The sequence below is a fragment of the Apium graveolens genome, chromosome 2, assembly GCF_009905375.1.
Source record: "Apium graveolens cultivar Ventura chromosome 2, ASM990537v1, whole genome shotgun sequence".
Classification (NCBI taxonomy): Eukaryota; Viridiplantae; Streptophyta; class Magnoliopsida; order Apiales; family Apiaceae; genus Apium; species Apium graveolens.
Window position 1 is genome coordinate 201133528 of NC_133648.1, and position 19478 is coordinate 201153005.

Genomic DNA, 19478 nt, shown 5'->3' on the forward strand with positions numbered 1-19478 from the left:
CCTCTGGCTCCCTTATGGGATTCTCCACTCGCAGATTTATCTGGAGAAAGTGGAGGGCAACTCAGTCAATCTATCCCTGAAGAAATTCAGACATCTATTTCAAAAGATTTGATGGTATTGACTGAGGATCGGGACTCGCGAATTCCCATTGCACCACCACTGACCTCTCTTGAAGGGGCTAGGGTGATTTTAACTACAGGTACAGAAGAACAGCAACATGAAGACTCCTCACGAGCAATTATATTGAGGGAAACACAAGCACGTGAGGTGAGTGAACCAAACACGAGTAAAATTCAGGTGAGAGCACACACAGACACAGATACTCAAAACCTGTTAGCTCAAATTGCTGCTCTAAAAGAAGAACTTGCTAAAAGCCAAGCTGAAGCTCAAGCATTCAAAGCACAAGTGGTTGAACGGTCTTCTTCTTCCACCTCTGTCAACAATCAGCTGGCAATCATCAGGAATGACATCTCAGATCTCAAGACCACTGTAATACCAAAGCTCAATTCCATTCAGGACACTCCAACTTTATCAGCTGATGACATATCCAACTTCTGCTCTCTACACACAAGAATGAATTCTCTTGAAGACCTCATTGAGATGAATCATTCACTGGACTCCTCAAGATTTCTAAAGATAGAGACGGGCATGGAACATCTCAATGAAGGGATGAAGCACCTATATTTCATGATCAAGAATTCTCATTGCCCTAATGAAGAACAAAGAGCTTATTTTGAAGGACCGTCTGGTGGAGGATCAGGCTCTGGAGGTGATGGAGGTTCCAAAGGAAGGTCAGAAGAGGATCCCTCAACTAAGGGGGAGAAGAAAGGGAGTAGTGCCAAAGGGAAGGAAAAAGATACCTCTGCTGGAGACAAAGGAAGGGCTGATGATGTCTACTAAAGTGGAGAACATGATGACTTTGATATTTTTGACATTCCCACTGAACCAGTTCAGGAAGATAAAGATGGTTTATTTGAAGCTGAAGAGGAAAGTGATTTTGGAGAATGGGAAGAAGAAGCTCAAGTGGATCCTCTGTTTGAGAAAGATATTCAGAAGGAGCAGTCAGAGATGAAAAGAAAAGAAGCTGAACTCAAGAAGGTCTCTCAGATCATTGACATGAGGAAAGACATTCAAAGAACAAAAACTCTTCAAAAGCAACGTCTTCATGACATTAAGGCTCAAGAAAGGAGAAGAGATGTCAGACTGAAGATTGGTGAAAAATGGGATGAAGCTAAGAGAGTACTTGATATGCCTCAGCTGAGCACTAACAATGATAGGCAGTTCCTACATCTTCTTGATAAGCTGGAAATCTCAAATCCTAACAATGACATGTACATGAATGCTATCAAGACTGAAGTCTCAAGGATCACAGCTGCTTTTGATAGATCCCTAAATGAGATGAGCATTTTTGTATATTGTCAGAGTGAAGGATCTTTCAAGGTGTCACTTCATCTGTTCGAGAATCGTTCTTTGTCAGAGAATTGGGTTCTTCTCAACAAGGTTAAAAGAAGCTCAGAATTGAATGAAGTTCTTCGAGAAAGGCTTAAAGAGTTTGCCAGCAGGGCTAGTCCTCAAGTGGTCAACAATCCTCATCAGGTGAGATTCTTTAAGTCTGATTGTCTTCAAATCTGTCAGCTAGATGTACAATCTCTTAAAGACTACTCAGCTAAGCATCTGGTCTGGATGGAACATCATTTAAGAACTGCTGGATATTCATCCATGTTGAAGACTCAAGCTGCAGATTTGATTCAAGCTTATTGTGAAAAGAATATTAAAAGGTACAATCAGATCAAGAATAAGCTGAAGTCAGTTGGAGTTCAACCAGTCAGACCAGCAAGCTTCACTTCAGAAAAGGATCGTGTCTTTGACAAGGAATTGCTTCAAGATTTAGAAGAAGGTGAAGTCAGAAGAGAAGACAACTGAAGTCAATTAGCTCAAAACTCAATGTAATATGATTAGAGCTTTATGAATCAAGATAGTCTAATGTAATTATATGTTCAGGCTAGAGGAACATCTATCTTGTATTCACTTGTAAATTTCATTTGGAATCTGGAAAATGTTAAATATAATCCAGAACTTTTCTGCTATTTACTTTGCATTACTGTTTATATCTTTTTCTTATTTGTTAGTTGAGTTATCCTCTAGGTATTTGTTGTTATTGTCTAACAAGCAAATAGGGGGAGATTGAAAGGCATATGTCATAGCCTATTCGTTTATTCGAGGATTTAACTCAACTCAAATAAGAATGTAATAAGTAAATAGTGGATCTATCATCAGAGAGATCTCACAAAGTAACATCAGTCAAAGGATAAAGAAACATTGTTCATCTGCAGACTTGAAGATTCACTGGAAGAAGTTCAAGAATTTGATCATGCCTCAGTGATATAAATCAAGATCGTGGATTTAATCAAGTGACAGAGATCTCGTCAGGGTATCATTTATTACAAGGATTTAATCAGAGTATCAAAGTCAAGACATGAAGAAACGTCACGGAAGTTAGTCACTCATGAACCAGACAGTACATCGAGTGTCAGCATTGAAGTGGCGGAATTGATTCATAAGTCTCAGTGATTTTCAGAAGATTGTCAGAAGAATGGATGCTGCTCAGGGTTAGTATTAATTCTCTATTAATTAATTAAGTCATATAATTTAATTAAGAAAATAAATTATATCTGCAAAGATTAATTTATTGATTAATTGAATTAAATTGATTAATTAATTTAGAATTAATATTGAGGATTTACAAGATTTTAATTGGTTTAAAATCTGCTTAAATTCAAAACAAGACAATTCATTTGAACTAGTATGACAATCGGTATGACAATTGATAGTCATACCGAAAGTCATGCCAATACATTTAATTGTCTTATTAGAATTTCTGTTTAGATTAAAATCTGTTATTAATTCAGCAAGACAATTTATTTGAACTAATATGACAATCGGTATGACAATCAATAGTCATACCGAAAGTCTTGCTAGTTCATTTTGATTGTCTTGCTAGTTGTAAATATTGTCATACCGAAAGTCTTGCTGGCCAAAGAGATTGTCATGCCAGTACATTTTTCAGTTCGGTGTTTGATAAAAGCAGCAGAAGACTTTTATTGATCAACACTTACAGAATCCAATCAAACAGAAAATAGAACACACAAGAGAAAAAGGAGCAGAAAACAAAAGCATAACATTTTATTTTTCATCTGCTTTTCTTCAAGATTAAATTTCTAGATTGTAAAGTTAAATCCAATCAACTAGAAATATTTATCTTGTTCTTGTGTATCAATCTAGCGGATTAAAATCCCTAGAACTTAATCTCAAATCGCATTTAGCATTTGATCTTTTAATTACAAAAATAGAAAAAGTTCATGTCGAATTTATTCTAGATTTGTAATAATTGATTTGAGATTAATCCCTTGTAACCGATACCGTAGTTGTAACACCTTTCAAGTTTAATAAAAGTTTTATTTAACTTGAATTTTGTTTCACAATTTTATTCCGCATTTTATTCGATTAAACGGTATTGTTTGCATTCAACCCCCCCCCTTCTACAAACAAATTGGGACCTAACAGTTCTTATTATCTTAGTGTTCTTATTATCTTAGTGATACCACTTCTGTAACACCCCCAAATCCGGGGTCGGGGATCCGGGTTGTCACGAGTTCCATTTCCCTTAATAACACCCAATCTTAATAAATAATAAACTACTCTGTACTATGACCCCACAATAAACACACACCCCAAGTTATAGTCTCAGAGATGACTATCCAAAAATAATCACAAGTCATTTTATTCCAAAATTATATGCGAATACACCTTAAAAAGGTTTCTGAATAAATTTACATTTCTTTGCCATTAAGAAAGATCCTTGGAATGCCCATGGAAGCCTTGATCTATGCTTAAGCTACCTTGAACTTTCAAAAAACATCAAGAAAACCAAAGTTATTTCTTGAAGGTTACTATTCACCATCTTCTTCCTTGATTTATTGGAAGAGATTGTGAAGGAATTAGAAGCTTAAACTTATAAGACATCCATAACTATGTACAAGGAACCTTAGATAATTACCTCACTAATTAACAAGGCTTGGATCTTGAATTTTGGAAATTTCTTCTTTGAAAAAGAAGAAAAGCTGAGAGCAAGCTTGGAAGAAAGAGAGATTTTTTGTGTTTTTGCTTTGATTTGTTTTTTGGTTGGTTGTTTTTGTTTAGATTTTGGTTAATTACCTTAATAACCTTGAACTTTGTGTGGTTATCATTCATCCACACCTCCTTCCCTCCTATGTCATTCTTATATCACCTTATTGTGTCATCATCCCTTACTTGTCCTCTCCTTATTGGTTGGATGACCTCATCATCCCTAACCTCCTTGATTAACTTCCTAATTGTTTGCCTAATGACCGCTGATCTGTTATACGGTTCACTTAACTTTCGTTTTCGTTTATCGTTTGAGGGATCATACCCAGGATCTTATTACTTGGGTTTCCTTAACCTTTCTCAATACATTCTAATCCTTTTATGATCCTCTCTTATAATCCTTTTATTTAAATCATTTTTATCCTGTTACCTTATACTCAATTCTTTCTGTATCTAGTGGATTTCCGGGAAAAATCAAAGTGTTTGGAATTGGATTCTGACGATCTTTACATACACTTATATATCATATAGAGTACTAATAAAATCTCAGAATATCCATAACAGAACCCTTACATAGTGTGGTATGAAAAGTTTTCTCATTCAGCAAAAACACTATTCATAAGGGTTACAAAAAGTTCAAAAATTGTGGTTATTACAGATTATCACAGTAAATGGGTATTTTAGAAAATTCTAACCCATAGTCCAGTAACCGATTCTTCATCCAAAGAATCTGTGTACAACAGCTTCCTGCAACAATATATTCTGCTTCTATAGTTAATGTGGAAATTGATTTCTGTTTCTTGCTAAACCAAGAAACCAATCTGCCTCCAAGAAATTGGCAGCTTCCACTAGTGCTTTTCCTGTCAATTTTGCATCTTGCAAAATCTGCATCTGAGTAACCTATTAGCTTAAAATTTGATTCCCTAGGATACCACAATCCTAGATCAGATGTACCCTTGAGGTACGTGAAAATTCTTTTCACAGCTAATAGATGAGGTTCTCTTGGATCAGCCTGAAATCTTGCACAAAGACAGGTAGCATAATGATATCAGGTCTACTTGCAGTTAAATAGGGTAAAGAGCCAATCATACCTCTGTAGTTAGTAATATCTACTGATGCTCCAGTGTCTTTATCTAACTTGGTTGCAGTGGTCATGTGAGTTGTTACAGTTGAACTGTCTTGCATTCTAAACTTCTTGAGTAAATTTTTGGTGTACTTGGATTGATTTATGAAAGTACCTTCTTTAGTTTGCTTGACTTGAAGTCCCAGAAAATAGCTAAGTTCTCCCATCATACTCATTTGATATCTTGACTGCATTAGCTTGGAAAATCTTTCACAAAGCTTTGTATTTATAGAGCCAAAGATGATATCATCAACATATATCTGTACCAAAAGTAAGTCCTTTCCATGGTTGAGGTAGAACAGATTTTTATCAATTATGCCTCTGGTAAATCCACTTTCCAGGAGAAATTGTGCCAGAGTTTCATACCATGCTCTTGAATCTTGCTTTAGGCCATAAAGTGCTTTGTCAAGCCTGTAGACATGATTTGGAAATTTTGGATCTACAAAGCCTGGAGGTTGTTCAATATATACCTCTTCTTCCTAATCTCCATTGAGAAAAGCACTTTTTACATCCATTTGAAAGACTTTAAACTTCTTGTGAGCAGAATAAGCCAAAAAGATTCATATGGCTTCCAATCTAGCAACTGGAGCAAATGTTTCATCATATTCAATACCCTTCTGTTGAGAGTACCCTTTAGCAACTAGCCTTGCTTTGTTCCTTGTAATTATGCCATCACTGTCAGTTTTATTTCTGAACACCCATTTTGTGCCCATAATGGATCTGTTCTTTGGTCTTGGTACTAGGGTCCAGACTTTATTTCTTTTAAATTCATTTAACTCTTCCTGCATTACTTGCACCCAATCAGCATCTTGAAGAGCTTCTTCCACTTTCTTTGGTTCAGTCTGAGATAGAAAGGAGTGATAGAGACATTCATTTGATGTTGTTGTTCTAGTTCTGACACCTGCTTCAGGATTTCCTATTATTAAGTCAGGTGTGTCTGATTTTGTCCACTTCCTTGCAGATGGAAGTTGATCTCTAGAACTGGATCCTCCCCCATGATCCATGCTGTCTCTATAGGCATTTTCTGATGCTCCCCCTGAAATTATGCTCTCTGAAATTTCAAAATTTGAGTTGGATCCTTCAGGAATTGAAGAATCAGAGTTTCCAGAATTATCAGAATTTGGCTCATCAGAACTTGATGAATCAGAACTTGAAGAGCCAGTGACAGGTTCTGATGCTTCTTGAGAGTCTTGAGATGTGGTAGGATCATTATCTTGCTCCCCCTGAACAGGTGCATTTTCCTTTGGAGTAGTTACCATAGTTTCAATGATATCAGAATTTAACCCGTCAGAACTTACAGGATCATGATTTAAGTCATCAGAATTTACAGAATCAGAATTTATATCTTCATTTTCAAATCTCAGCTGAACATGATCATTGAAATCTTCAAGTCCAGTAATCTTTTTATCATCAAAAGATACATTGATAGATTCCATGACAACCCTTATTCTTAAATTGTAGACTCTGAAGGCTTTTGTGGAAAGTGGATATCCAACAAAAATTCCTTCATCAACTTTTAGATCAAATTTTGACAGCTGTTCAGGATGAGTTTTAAGAACAAAACACTTGCATCCAAATACATGAAAGTATTTCAGATTTGGCTTCTTTTTCTTTACCATCTCATATGGTGTTTTTTCATGCTTGTTTATGAGTGTAGCATTCTGTGTAAAACAAGCAGTCTGCACAGCTTCAGCCCAAAAATAGGTTGGTAGCTTTGCTTCATCAAGCATAGTTCGTGCAGCTTCAATAAGAGTCATGTTCTTTCTTTCTACAAATCCATTCTGCTGTGGAGTTCCAGGTGCAGAAAATTCCTGCTTTATTCCATGCTCTTTGCAGAACTATTCCATGATTGAATTCTTGAACTCAGTGCCATTATCAATTCTTATGATTTAACAGAATCTTTGATTAACTATCCAGCTGTCTGACATGATCAGTTATAGTAGATGCAGTTTCATTCTTCTTGTGCAAGAAATACACCCAAGTGTATCTAGTGAACTCATCCACTATAACCACAGCATATTTTTTCTTTGCAATGGACATGACATTGACTGGACCAAATAGATCAACATGCAGTAAGTGATCAAGCTCAAGAATTGAGGATTCAGTTTTGCTCTTGAATGAAGATTTTCTTTGTTTTGCCTTTTGACAAGAGTCACAAAGACCATCAGGAGCAAATACTGATTTTGGCAGTCCTCTTACAAGATATTTCTTTACTAGCTCATTATGTTGTTGAAATTTAAATGAGAGAGTCTCTTATGCCAATTCCAGCTTTCTTCAATTGATGCTCTACTCAACATACAGATTGTAAAGTATGTAACAGGAATCAAGTTTATTCAATATAATAAACTCTGTTATAATAGAACAATTATTCTCTCTCAGTGATGAACAATATCACTAAGAGCTGCCAGGTTACAATTAATAATGTTCTCGTGAATGATAACACTTATAGTGTAAACCCTAAGTTGTGTTTATATAGTACACAGTTACAAGATATCTTCTAATTGATATGGAATATAATTCTGTCTCCTAAAATATATTAATCAGATATTATCTTCAACAAGTCTTCTAGTTGTCCAACTTTCCATGCATATCTTCCTTTGTTTTAGTCCAGATCCTCTCCTGTAAATCAGCCGCATTCCTTATCTGAAGTACCCGCACTTAAGTCCTGATATAATTCCTGACGGCCTTAAGTTCTGATATAAGTTCTAACTTCAGTAAGTTCTGATTTCCAGTAAGTCCTGATAAGTCCTGATATTAAGTTCTGAAACTAAACACAACATATCAGACATGACATCACAAATATATCTAACAATCTCCCCCAACTTGTAAATTATGAAAAATATACAAGTTAATAGATTTGATGATGTCAAAAACATTTATGTATAAATGCAATGAGAGTTTATTTAGACAACTAACTACAACTTACAGTCCTTGTAGCTTTTACCAATTTTACTGAGTCAATCTGAATCCAAAGTGATTCTTGACAAAGTTTGATATCAGCTTCTCTTCTGCATTTTTCAGGACTTGAGCTATTGTAGCCTTGACTTACTTCATTTCTTCATCTTGACTTCCAATCTGATAGATTGCAGTTCTAAGTGTTAAGATGTGATTTCTTTCTAAACCATCACCAAGTCTGATTACCCTTGGATGAGATGAATCTTCATTATAGCACAGACATTTCTCTTTCAGAATAACTTCAAGTTTAGCAGAATTCTTCTTCATTGTAATTTCACTTCCATCAGCTTCAACTATCTTTAGAACAAATTCTGTAACCCTTGATCCAGAAATTCTAGCTTTATCCCTTATGGTCTCCATGATGAAATTTGACCATCTTCTGGTAATCTCAGACTTTATCTCCAAAAGATAATAAAAGAATTGAAGTTCTTTCTGAGATTTGTTCAGCATATCTGATTCTGACATTCTGTATGTTCTTCCATCTTTAAGAAATAGAATCAGCTTTTCCTTGACATTACTCTTATTATGAGTATCCAGTACCACTTGAATAGATATAACCTTGTCAAGGTGTTTCTGTGTAACTTCCTCAAGTGGTTTGTCAGTTAATAAGAATTGATCTATGGTAATTACTTCAACTCCTGTTTTGATCTTGGCTTATTCAGAACCTAATCCAGCTCTGTCTCTTGCTTCTCTGGCTTTCAATCCAACAGTCATGAAATCAGATAGCAGTTGACTTTTCTTAGGATCTGATGGTTTAACATTTTTCCATAGGAGTTTCCTCTTATCAGCAATTTCCATCTTGTTCAAATCAACTTGAGCTTTGTCAGATGTTTATGTCTTGATGACTTGATCAGAATTTGCTGATTCTTCTGTAGCTTCACTTTGAAAAACTTGAACTATGTCAGAGGTTGTCTTGGATTCTTCTGATATCTTTCTTCTTTTCAGAGTTTCAACAGTCTCATCTTCTGCAGCTGTATCATCATAAACTTGAACCATTTTGCATACAGGTTTCATCAGGATTTGAGGAATCTCCATCTCTTGTTTCTTTGTTGGTTCATCAATCTTTCCTTTCCCTTTTGCTTTGGGATAAATTTCAACTTGTGATCTTATCTTGGGCTTTGAAGCCTTAGAAGTTGACTTTTCCTTGATCACAATGCCTTTTTCCTTAGGCCTTGGAGATTTCTTTGCATTAGAAGCTTTAGATTTAAGATTTGTCTTCTCAGCTGCAAATCTAGCTTCTTCCTCCTTTAGATTCTCTAAATCCATTCCAGGATTATGCTTGAGAAATAATCTTCTAGCAATCTCTTCATTAAGTGTCTGAATCTTGGGATCCTTATAGTAAACAGTAGTCTCCCTTCCCTTAAGCTTCAGAGTTTGTAAGAACTTCTGAGAGTCTTGACTTCCAGACTGAATCAGAATATCAGAACTTGATATCAGAATTTGATCATCAGAACTTGCTTTCAGAACTTGAGCATTCACAGCTTCAGAACTTGTATTCTTTTGTGTAGAAGATTTGCTAGAATTATAATTTTGTTTCTGTGAAGGAACTTTGCTGTTTTGCCCTTGACCCTTGCTAGGGTTTCCCTGGTCATCTTCTTTATCATCCTTCTTCTTCAGTGTTTGAATAGTAGAGCATTTGGACTTAACTACCTTCTCCCCCTTTTTGGCATCATCTGGTAGGAGTAGAGAGAGAAGAAGTTCCACTGAAGATTGGATTTCATTCAGTTGAGTCAGTTGAGAGGCTTGATTCTGCAGGACCTCATTCAGTTGGGCCTGTTGCTTTTCTTGAATTTTCTCAATAGCCTTTACCTTTTCATGAATAGGTCTGATAAACCTGTTCTTGTCTAGCTTGAGCATCAGGTCCAGCTTATCAGCATTTTCCTGTAGTTTATCAACCTTGGCATGAGTAATGGAGTGTTGACCTTGAAGACTTTTAGTACTGAAAGTTGTGACTTTAAATTAAGCTTTGAAGTCAGAATTTGTCAACAACTCATCAGCTTTTGCAATATGATCTGACAGAACTTTTGAGCTGGGAATGAAGTCAGATTCATTCCACTTCTTGGTCCATTCAACTCCTCTGTGAGTTTCTTCCCATGGAACATGAACAGCTTCTTCAACAAACTTTTTAAGCAGTGCCTCCTTTCCAAGAATTTGATCTGGAGTGTTTACTGGATTACTATCTCCAGAACTTGAGAGAAGCTCATCATCTTCTGACAACACAAGAGTGTGTGTGGCTCTAGGAGATTCTGGTACAACTTCATCTATTTCCACATCCAGAATTGGAGTAGTTGGTATTTCAGCATATAATGGAGAAACAGGTGGAGTTGTCACTTATCCTTATGGTGCTTCCAGATATAAGACAGATGGAATGTTCAGCCTATGAATGTCAATTTCAGGACTTAATCCTGAATCTTCAACTGTAACAGTGTCCTGAATTGGAGAGACAGGAGGTGTGATCACTGTATCTGAAACAGTGTCTTTAGGTGCTAGAAGGGCTTGAATGACTATTAATTCTGATGAGATCAGAGATTCCTGATCCCCTTCCTCAGCTTCTTCAGCATCTTCACATTGAATTTGTGCCATATGCACACCTGCCCTTGTCTTCTTTGATCTTCTGGATGGTGGAGGAGTTGCTTTAGCAGCATCAGAACTTGAAGTTCTTTTCCTTTTTAAGATACCAGAACCCTCAGCTTCATTCTCCTACTGAAGAGTTGACTCTTCAGCTTTAACTGTCATAGGTTCTGATGCTGGAACCTGGACCTGTTCCTCTTCATCTGATTCATCCCTCAGAATAATCCTTTTTCTTCTCCTTGGTAGAGATTTAGGCACAGAGATAGTCCTTTTAGGGCTAGAGGATTTGTCAGATTTTACAACTGGTACCTTTTGAGAAATAACAGAGGTTGGTTGAGAGGATTATGCTGGTTGAAAGTATGTTCTGATGGTAGGCTGTGGTTGAGGTTGAGAAGATTATGTTGGTGAAGGTTGAGAAGTGGTAGGTTGTGGAGGTGCAACATCAGGATATATGGGTGTGTATTTGTGAGGATCAGAATTTACTACGAACTATTTTACTGATGTAGGAATTTGAAGGGGTCTTAGTGAGGTTTTCTTATTATCATTAGATAACAAGTCTGTGAAAGCCCTTTTAGCAAGTTTAAAGGGTTCAATTGTCTCACTAAAGTTTTGAGGTGCATCAGAACAACAGAAATTGTATATAAGCTGATAGAATCTAGCAAAATAAATTGTGTTGCTATCTTCTTTCATCCTATCACCTATAAAACCTAGCACAACACTAGCATAATCAAAATGGGTTTGATGAATAAGAGCATACCCAATTTACTGACTCATGATTGGTATAGCATCGAAGTTGGTGCACTTGTTGGCAAAGGCTTTGGTGATGCAATTGAAAAAGAAACTCCACTCCCTCCTGATGTGGGGCCTCTTCAGTTGTCCCAGCTTGGACAAAGATTTCTCATAGCCTAAAGTTGCCATCATATTTTGAAGAGCTGACTCTCCAACTTGTGAACTGTAAGAACAGTTTTATGGCAGATGCAATGCTTGTCTTACAGTAGACAAGGTAACCAGATGCTCATATTCCCCTATTATGAAGATAATACTTGGGAACCCATTTTCACCACCATCATCATATACCCCAGACCTCCAGAACTCCAGAATTTGTTTACCTGAAAGAAGCTGTGGTTGGGTCAGAGCATACCCAATTTCACTTCGAGCAAGAAAGTCTTGAATGAAGTGAAGTTCAGAAGGAGCCTCGTCCTTGTTGAGAATAGCCATGTAGTTGTTAGGAACAAACTTAGCTCCATCATAGATAAGATCCTTAGGTGCCATATCTATAAGATATTAAGTGAAAAGTTGTGTGTACGAAATGTGTTTGATAAAATGCCTGTAAGAAATAGCTTCAGAGAATACTAGAGAGTGAGAGAGAATAAGAGAGATTAGAAAATAAGAATAGTAGGTAAAAGATTGTAAAATCTAACTCTCTTATTTATACACCCACGTGACAACGGCTATTTTTGGTGAAGCAGAACAGACTTTTTACACCTGGCAGCATGGAAACAGTCAAAAAAGTAATGAGTGGGCACGGTAAACGTCAGTAATTATTGCTCACATGTTGTTTTCAAAACAAACACGCAACCCATAAACCAAATGATTATCACTGTTTTATCCCACTTAATTATTTTCTGACAAAATGACCATTCAGTAAAAACTAAAAATAAGTCAAGTAAATAAATAATGCTATCTAAGCATCAGAGTTTCCATCAGGATTTGCATCAGAACTTGATTATTATCAGAATTTAATGGTCATCAGAACATGGCTTCTGTACTCAAAAAGTGAATGACTATTTCTGTGATTCTTCACACAAATACTGACTGGTTTCTTTAGAGTTTAATCATCAGAACTTTCATCAGAACTTGTCCTCAGAATTTATGCAAATAATACTTAACTGTTTATCTGAAACAACTTAATCACTACAGTAATTTTCATCATTCATATAGAGTGAGAGTGTGTGTATGTGCAAATGATCTGATAAAGATTAAAGCCTGATAAACTTCAGTATATCTTAGAAATAAGGCATAACTAAGAAAAGTGCTTAAAATATGTCTTTAATTTTGAAGTCTACTATAGAATAAATTTATGCAAGTCTCCACCTCAACTGTTTGTGCTCATTTTTTCATCTTTTGAAATTCTTTTGACAGTGGCTTCTCAGTGTAAATGAGTTACAACTGCTATCAGAATTTATGCTGTTATCAGAATATTTCTCCAATAATCAGAGAATGTGAAAAGTCACCAAGAAAAATTTGTTTTTCTAAAGCGTATTACTTAATACCAGCAATGCACTTGGATCTTCCCTCTCACATAAATTACTCTATATCTCAAAGCAGTACTTGATTTCAATTTTTCTTTTCTTTTCTTTTGTTTTCTTCAGATAAGTGAGGCTTATCAAGCATGTAGTTCATCCTTAAGATTTACTGACATCAGAATCTGACAGATAAGAAGCAATAGTCTAGTTTATGACTTAGTAATAAGATACACAAAGTAAATTTGACTAAGATCAAAATCAGAATTTGCTTGTGTTATAGATTTCCACATAAACAACTAATTCAAACATGGGATACATAGTTTGTTAAAGACTACTAAGTCAGCATCTAACAATATAATCCTCTTGGATTGAATAGTCACAGAACATTCAAAACACTATCAGAGTATATAGAATCATATCAGATGACAATCAGTATTTAATATATTACAATTTAAGCACAGATTACATGGAGATAAGACAATCTGTAAACACTGATCATAAAGTTTGATGCATGAGAACAAAAACTAAATAGATTTTGAGAAAGAACCTGAAATCATTCCAAGTTCATTTACCAGTCTTGTAAAAGTAGCTTCACATAGTGGTTTTGTGAAGATATTTGCTAGTTGTTGATCAGTTAGGACAGAATGCAATTCCACTGTACCTTCCATCACATGTTCCCTTATGAAATGGTACCTAATGCTGATATGCTTTGTCATTGAGTGTTGAACTGGATTACCTGTCATAGAAATAGCACTTTGATTATCACATTAAATGGGTATTACAGAAAATTCTAACCCATAGTCCAGTAACTGATTCTTTATCCAAAGAATCTGTGCACAACAGCTTCCTGCAGCAATATATTCTGCTTCTGTTATTGATGTGGAAATTGATTTCTGTTTCTTGCTAAACCAAGAAACCAATCTGCCTCCAAGAAATTGGCAGCTTCCACTAGTGCTTTTCCTGTCAATCTTGCATCCTACAAAATCTGAATCTGAGTAACCTATTAGCTTAAAATCTGATTCCCTAGGATACCACAATCCTAGATCAGCTATCCTAGATCAGCTGTACCCTTGAGGTACATGAAAATTCTTTTCTCAGCTATTAGATGAGGTTCTCTTGGATCAGCCTGAAATCTTGCACAAAGACAGGTAGCATACATGATATCAGATCTACTTGCAGTTAAATAGAGTAAAGAGCCAATCATACCTCTGTAGTTAGTAATATCTACTGATGCTCTAGTGTCTTTATCTAACTTGGTTGCAGTGGCCATGAGAGTTGTTGCACATGAACTGTCTTGCATTCCAAACTTCTTGAGTAAATTTCTTATGGCTTCCAATCTAGCAACTGGAGCAAATGTTTCATCATTGTCAATACCCTCCTGTTGAGAGTACTCTTTAGAAACTAGCCTTGCTCTGTTCCTTTTAATTATACCATCACTGTCAGTTTTATTTCTGAACACCCATTTTGTGCCCACAATGGATCTGTTCTTTGGTCCTGGCACTAGGGTCCAGACTTTATTTCTTTCAAATTCATTTAACTCTTCCTGCATTGCTTGCACCTAATTAGCATCTTGAAGAGCTTCTTCCACTTTCTTTGGTTCAGTCTGAGATAGAAAGGAGTGATAGAGACATTCATTTGATGTTGCTGTTCTAGTTCTGACACCTGCTTTAGGATTTCCAATTATTAAGTCAGGTGTGTGTGATTTAGTCCACTTCCTTACAGATGGAAGTTGATCTCTAGAACTGGATCCTCCCCCATGATCCATGTTGTCTACATCAGCATTTTCTGATGCTCCCCCTAAAATTATGCTCTCTGAAATTTCAGAATTTGAGTTGGATCCTTTAGGAATTGAAGAATCAGAGTTTCCAGAATTATCAGAATTTGGCTCATCGGAACTTGATGAATTAGAACTTGAAGAGCTAGTGATAGGTTCTGATGCTTCTTGAGAGTCTTGAGATGTGGTAGGATCATTAGCTTGCTCCCCCTGAACAGGTGCATTTTCCTTTGGAGTAGTTACCACAGTTTCAATGACATCAGAATTTAACCCGTCAGAACCTACAGGATCAGGATTTAAGTCATCAGAATTTATAGAATCAGAATTTATATCTTCATTTTTCAAATCTCAGCTGATCATGATCATTGAAATCTTCAAGTCCAATAATCTTTTTATCACCAAAATATACATTGATAGATTCCATGACAAACCTTGTTCTTAAATTGTCAACTCTGAAGGCTTTTGTGGAAAGTGGATATCCAACAAAAATTCCTTCATCAGCTTTTAGATCAAATTTTGACAGCTGTTCAGGATGAGTGTTAAGAACAAAACACTTGCATCCAAATACATGAAAGTATTTTAGATTTGGCTTCTTTTTCTTCACCATCTCATATGGTGTTTTTCTATGCTTGTTTATGAGTGTAGCATTCTGTGTAAAACAAGTAGTCTGCACATCTTCAGCCCAAAAATAGGTTGGTAGCTTTGCTTCATCAAGCATAGTTCCTGCAGCTTAAATAAGAGTCCTTTTCTTTCTTTCTATAACTTCATTCTGCTGTGGAGTTCCAGGTTCAGAAAATTCCTGCTTTATTCCATGCTCTTTGTAGAACTCTTCTATGATTGAATTCTTGAACTCAGTGCCATTATCACTTCTTATGATTTTAGCAGAATCTTTGATTAACTTATCATGCTGTCTGACATGATCAGTTACAGTAGATGCAGTTTCATTATTCTTGTGCAAGAAATACACCCAAGTGTATCTAGTGAACTCATCAACTATAACCATAGCATATTTCTTCTTTGCAATGGACATGACATTGACTGGACCAAATAGATCAACATGCAGTAACTGGTAAGGATCATGAATTGAGGATTCAGTTTTCCTCTTGAATGAAGTTTTTCTTTATTTTGCCTTTTGACAAGAGTCGCAAAGACCATCAGGAGAAAATACTGATTTTGGTAGTCCTCTCACAAGATCTTTCTTTACTAGCTCATTTATGTTATTGAAATTTAAATGAGAGAGTGTCTTGTGCCAATTCCAGCTTTCTTCAATTGATGCTCTACTCAACAGACAGATTGCAGAACCATCAGAGTTTATAGAAAGTTTGGCTTAATATATGTTACCATGTCTGTAATCTTTCAGAACCACTTTGCCTGTAGTGTAGCAACCAGCGCCACGTTTCGATATAAGGAGATGTTGGACACCCTAACAATCCCCCCAGCATCTTCCAACACTACAAAGTCCCCGTCTGAGAAATGGTTATCCCGTCTGAGACCATGGCTGCGCAGCATGCCTTTGGCATAAATTTACAAATATACGCGACAGTGGGGAATCGAACCCGTGACCTGCACTGATACCACTTTGCCTGTAGAATTACTTACAACTTCACAGTGTTCTTCAAAGAAATCCACATGATAACCTCTGTCACATATTTGACTCACACTTAGCAGATTATGTTTAAGTCCTGAGACAAGAGCTACTGTTTCAATTATGACATTCCCAAGATTGATATTGCCATATCCCAGAGTCTTTCCCATGTTGCCATTGATAAGTGGCATTTTATACCACATAGAACATCTTATAATGGCTTGAATTGATGTCTTGAAATCAAGTATTTTGTGTATTTGATGTGTTTTTCTAGTATTTGTGTATTTCAGGGTATTACTTGCGTTTGTGGAGAGATTTTATCAAGAATAAGCCTTAGTATGTGTTTGGCATTGCGAGTGGGAAGATAGGAGCAGAATGCAGCAAAGAACGGGAGCAAAACAGAGTATTTTCCAGAAAGGGTCTGAGCGCCCGCTCAGCTCTGCTGAGCGACCGCTCAGGAAGCTGAGCGCCCGCTCAGGATTGCTGAGCGGCCGCTCAGGGACGTAAATTAAAATAATTATTTTTAGACTCCTAATTATGTTGAGCTTTCGACTTCTGAGATAGCTGGGTTTTGTGGGACTCCTATATAAGTAGTTTTCAGAGACGTTTCACATGTGTTGAATCGTGGTATTAATCGAGGAGCGAGGATATAAGGAAGAAGACCATTTTAGCACATAGCAACGAAGAGGAAGCATATTTTCTTGTGATTCTTTATTTCGTTGTAACAGTGGATGCTAGTTTTCTTTACTTTGAACCTAATTACTCTTGTGACGTACTCTGGTTTAATATAAGTACTTTATTTAGTTATTCTCATGTGTTATTATCATGTTTTCATATGAACCCATGGTGACGATGAGTTTAATCATGGGCTAATCGTAATCATGGGGTCGTAACGGATTTACTATGGAATTCTTTAGTTAGTTGTTTAATACCTTAGTGTGTGATGATTGTATGATATCTAGTATTGGTTGTGCTTATTCGTCTTATGTGCGTCACAAACATATAAGATAGGGTGTTAATCTCTTGTGAAGCGATGGTGGATCTTGAGGTTTAGAACTTGCCATGCTAGCATAGGTTCATGTATGTGTATGGGGGTAACTCTAACCGTTTTACTTGTCCTGTGTAATTATAAGGAATAACTTGTGCTTAAATCGTCATGTTGTCAAATTCTGTAGACATATAGGGTCTCAACATAATTGATGCATATTCAACTTCTGTCTTAATTGTGGATGCTTGGTAGAATGGTATTAGTATAATGAAAGTTGGCTTTTATCAGTTTCGTGTTGTTCGATTAATATCATCACCGTTACATGCTAATGGTAATAACAATAACTATTTAAGGAAGTAGTAATGAAGTTGTGATCTCATGTGTGTTTAATATTGTTAATTCAAGTGTCAATTAAGTGCTTAATTCTCGTAGTTAATTGTAGTTAATAATTAGTTAATCAAATCTAAGTGTTATTGTCTTGACATTGAGGAGTAATAATACATTCATGAGTTAGTGTTCATTGAACATAATTAGGCTGAGTCTCTGTGGGAAAGAACTAGAAAGTATTCTATATTACTTGCGAACATGTATACTTGCGTGTATTTTAGCGCGTATTTTCACCCTAACAAGTTTTTGGCGCCGCTGTCGGGTACTCGGCGTATTTGTTTAGTTTATGTACTTACCATCAGTGGTCATTAGGACTCATTGATTAAGACTTGTTACTTATTGTTTCCGGTTATGTTTCAGGTACTTTAGCGAGCGTTTATGCAAACACGTTCTCGTACTCGCAAGAGGACTTTAGATACGGCTGAGGAGACAGATGAAGTTCTTGGTATTCCGGAGAAGATAGATTTTGAAGATTCGGATACAAAGAGTGAGCAGAAAGAACCAGTAATCATGGGTGATAGTATAGTTCCGGAAGATCCAGCTCTTATGGACTTTTCTCGGCCTAAAATTGATGACATTCAGTCAAGCATCCTTCACCCGGTTATTCAGGCTAACACTTTCGAAATCAAGCCGGGCACTATTCAGATGGTGCAGAATTCTGTTTCTTTCGAAGGTGCTGCTACTGAAGATCCCAACATGCACATCAGGAATTTTGTCGAGATCTGTAGTACTTTCAAATATAATGGTGTGACTGATGAGGCTATCAAGCTGAGGCTTTTCCCATTCTCACTGTGGGATAAAGCTAAGGATTGGGTACATTCTGAACCAGCTGGGTCCATCACTACTTGGCAAGATCTTGCGCAGAAGTTTCTGGTGAAATACTATCCAATGGCGAAAACTGCGGCTATGAGGAGTGCTCTTACTCATTTTGCGCAGCAACCTACAGAATCCATGTGCGAAGCTTGGGAGCGTTACAAGGAGATGTTGAGAAAGTGTCCACATCATGGTATGCCTAATTGGATGGTGATCACTGGTTTCTATAATGGTTTGGGGGCCCAATCTCGGCCCATGCTCGATGCAGCAGTTGGAGGCGCCTTGTGGGCCAAAAGCTATACTGAGGCTTATAATCTTATTGAGACTATGACTGCAAATGAGCATCAAAAACCAACTCAAAGGATGATGCCTGGGAAGATAGCAGGTATTTTGGAAGTTGATGCAGCTACAACTATTGTAGCGCAGCTCCAAGCGCTGTCTATGAAGGTCGATTCTCTAGCTAGCTATGGAGTCAATCAGATAGCTATGGTCTGTGAACTTTGTGCAGGTTCTCATGCTATGGATCAGTGTTCTCTTGTTAATGAATCTGTTCAGTATGTGAATAATTATCAGCGACCGCAGCAACCTGTGTCAGCTACTTATCATCTTAACAACAGAAATCATCCAAATTTCAGCTGGAGTAATAATTAGAATGCTATTCAGCAACCATATCAGCAAGGCATAAGTAAACAGTTTAATCCACCTGGATTCCAGCAACCACAGCATTATGCTCAAAGGCAATCATATCCTCAACAAGGAGGTGCTGCTCCACCTTCTAGTGCTGATTTTGAGGAACTTAAGCTGTTGTGCAAAAGTCAGGCTGTTTCTATCAAGACCTTGGAAAATCAAATCGGTCAAATAACCAATGCAGTGCTCAATCATCAACCTGGCACACTTCCCAGTGATATTGA

The 19478-nt window shown here is 36.7% G+C and overlaps 1 non-coding gene across 1 annotated transcript; it reads right to left on the reverse strand.

Moving 5' to 3' along the window:
* Positions 1 to 18657: 18657 nt before the first annotated feature.
* On the reverse strand, positions 18658 to 18764 carry LOC141709246 (small nucleolar RNA R71). Its single transcript, XR_012569834.1, has one exon. It is a non-coding gene; the product is annotated as a small nucleolar RNA R71 (small nucleolar RNA).
* Positions 18765 to 19478: the final 714 nt, after the last annotated feature.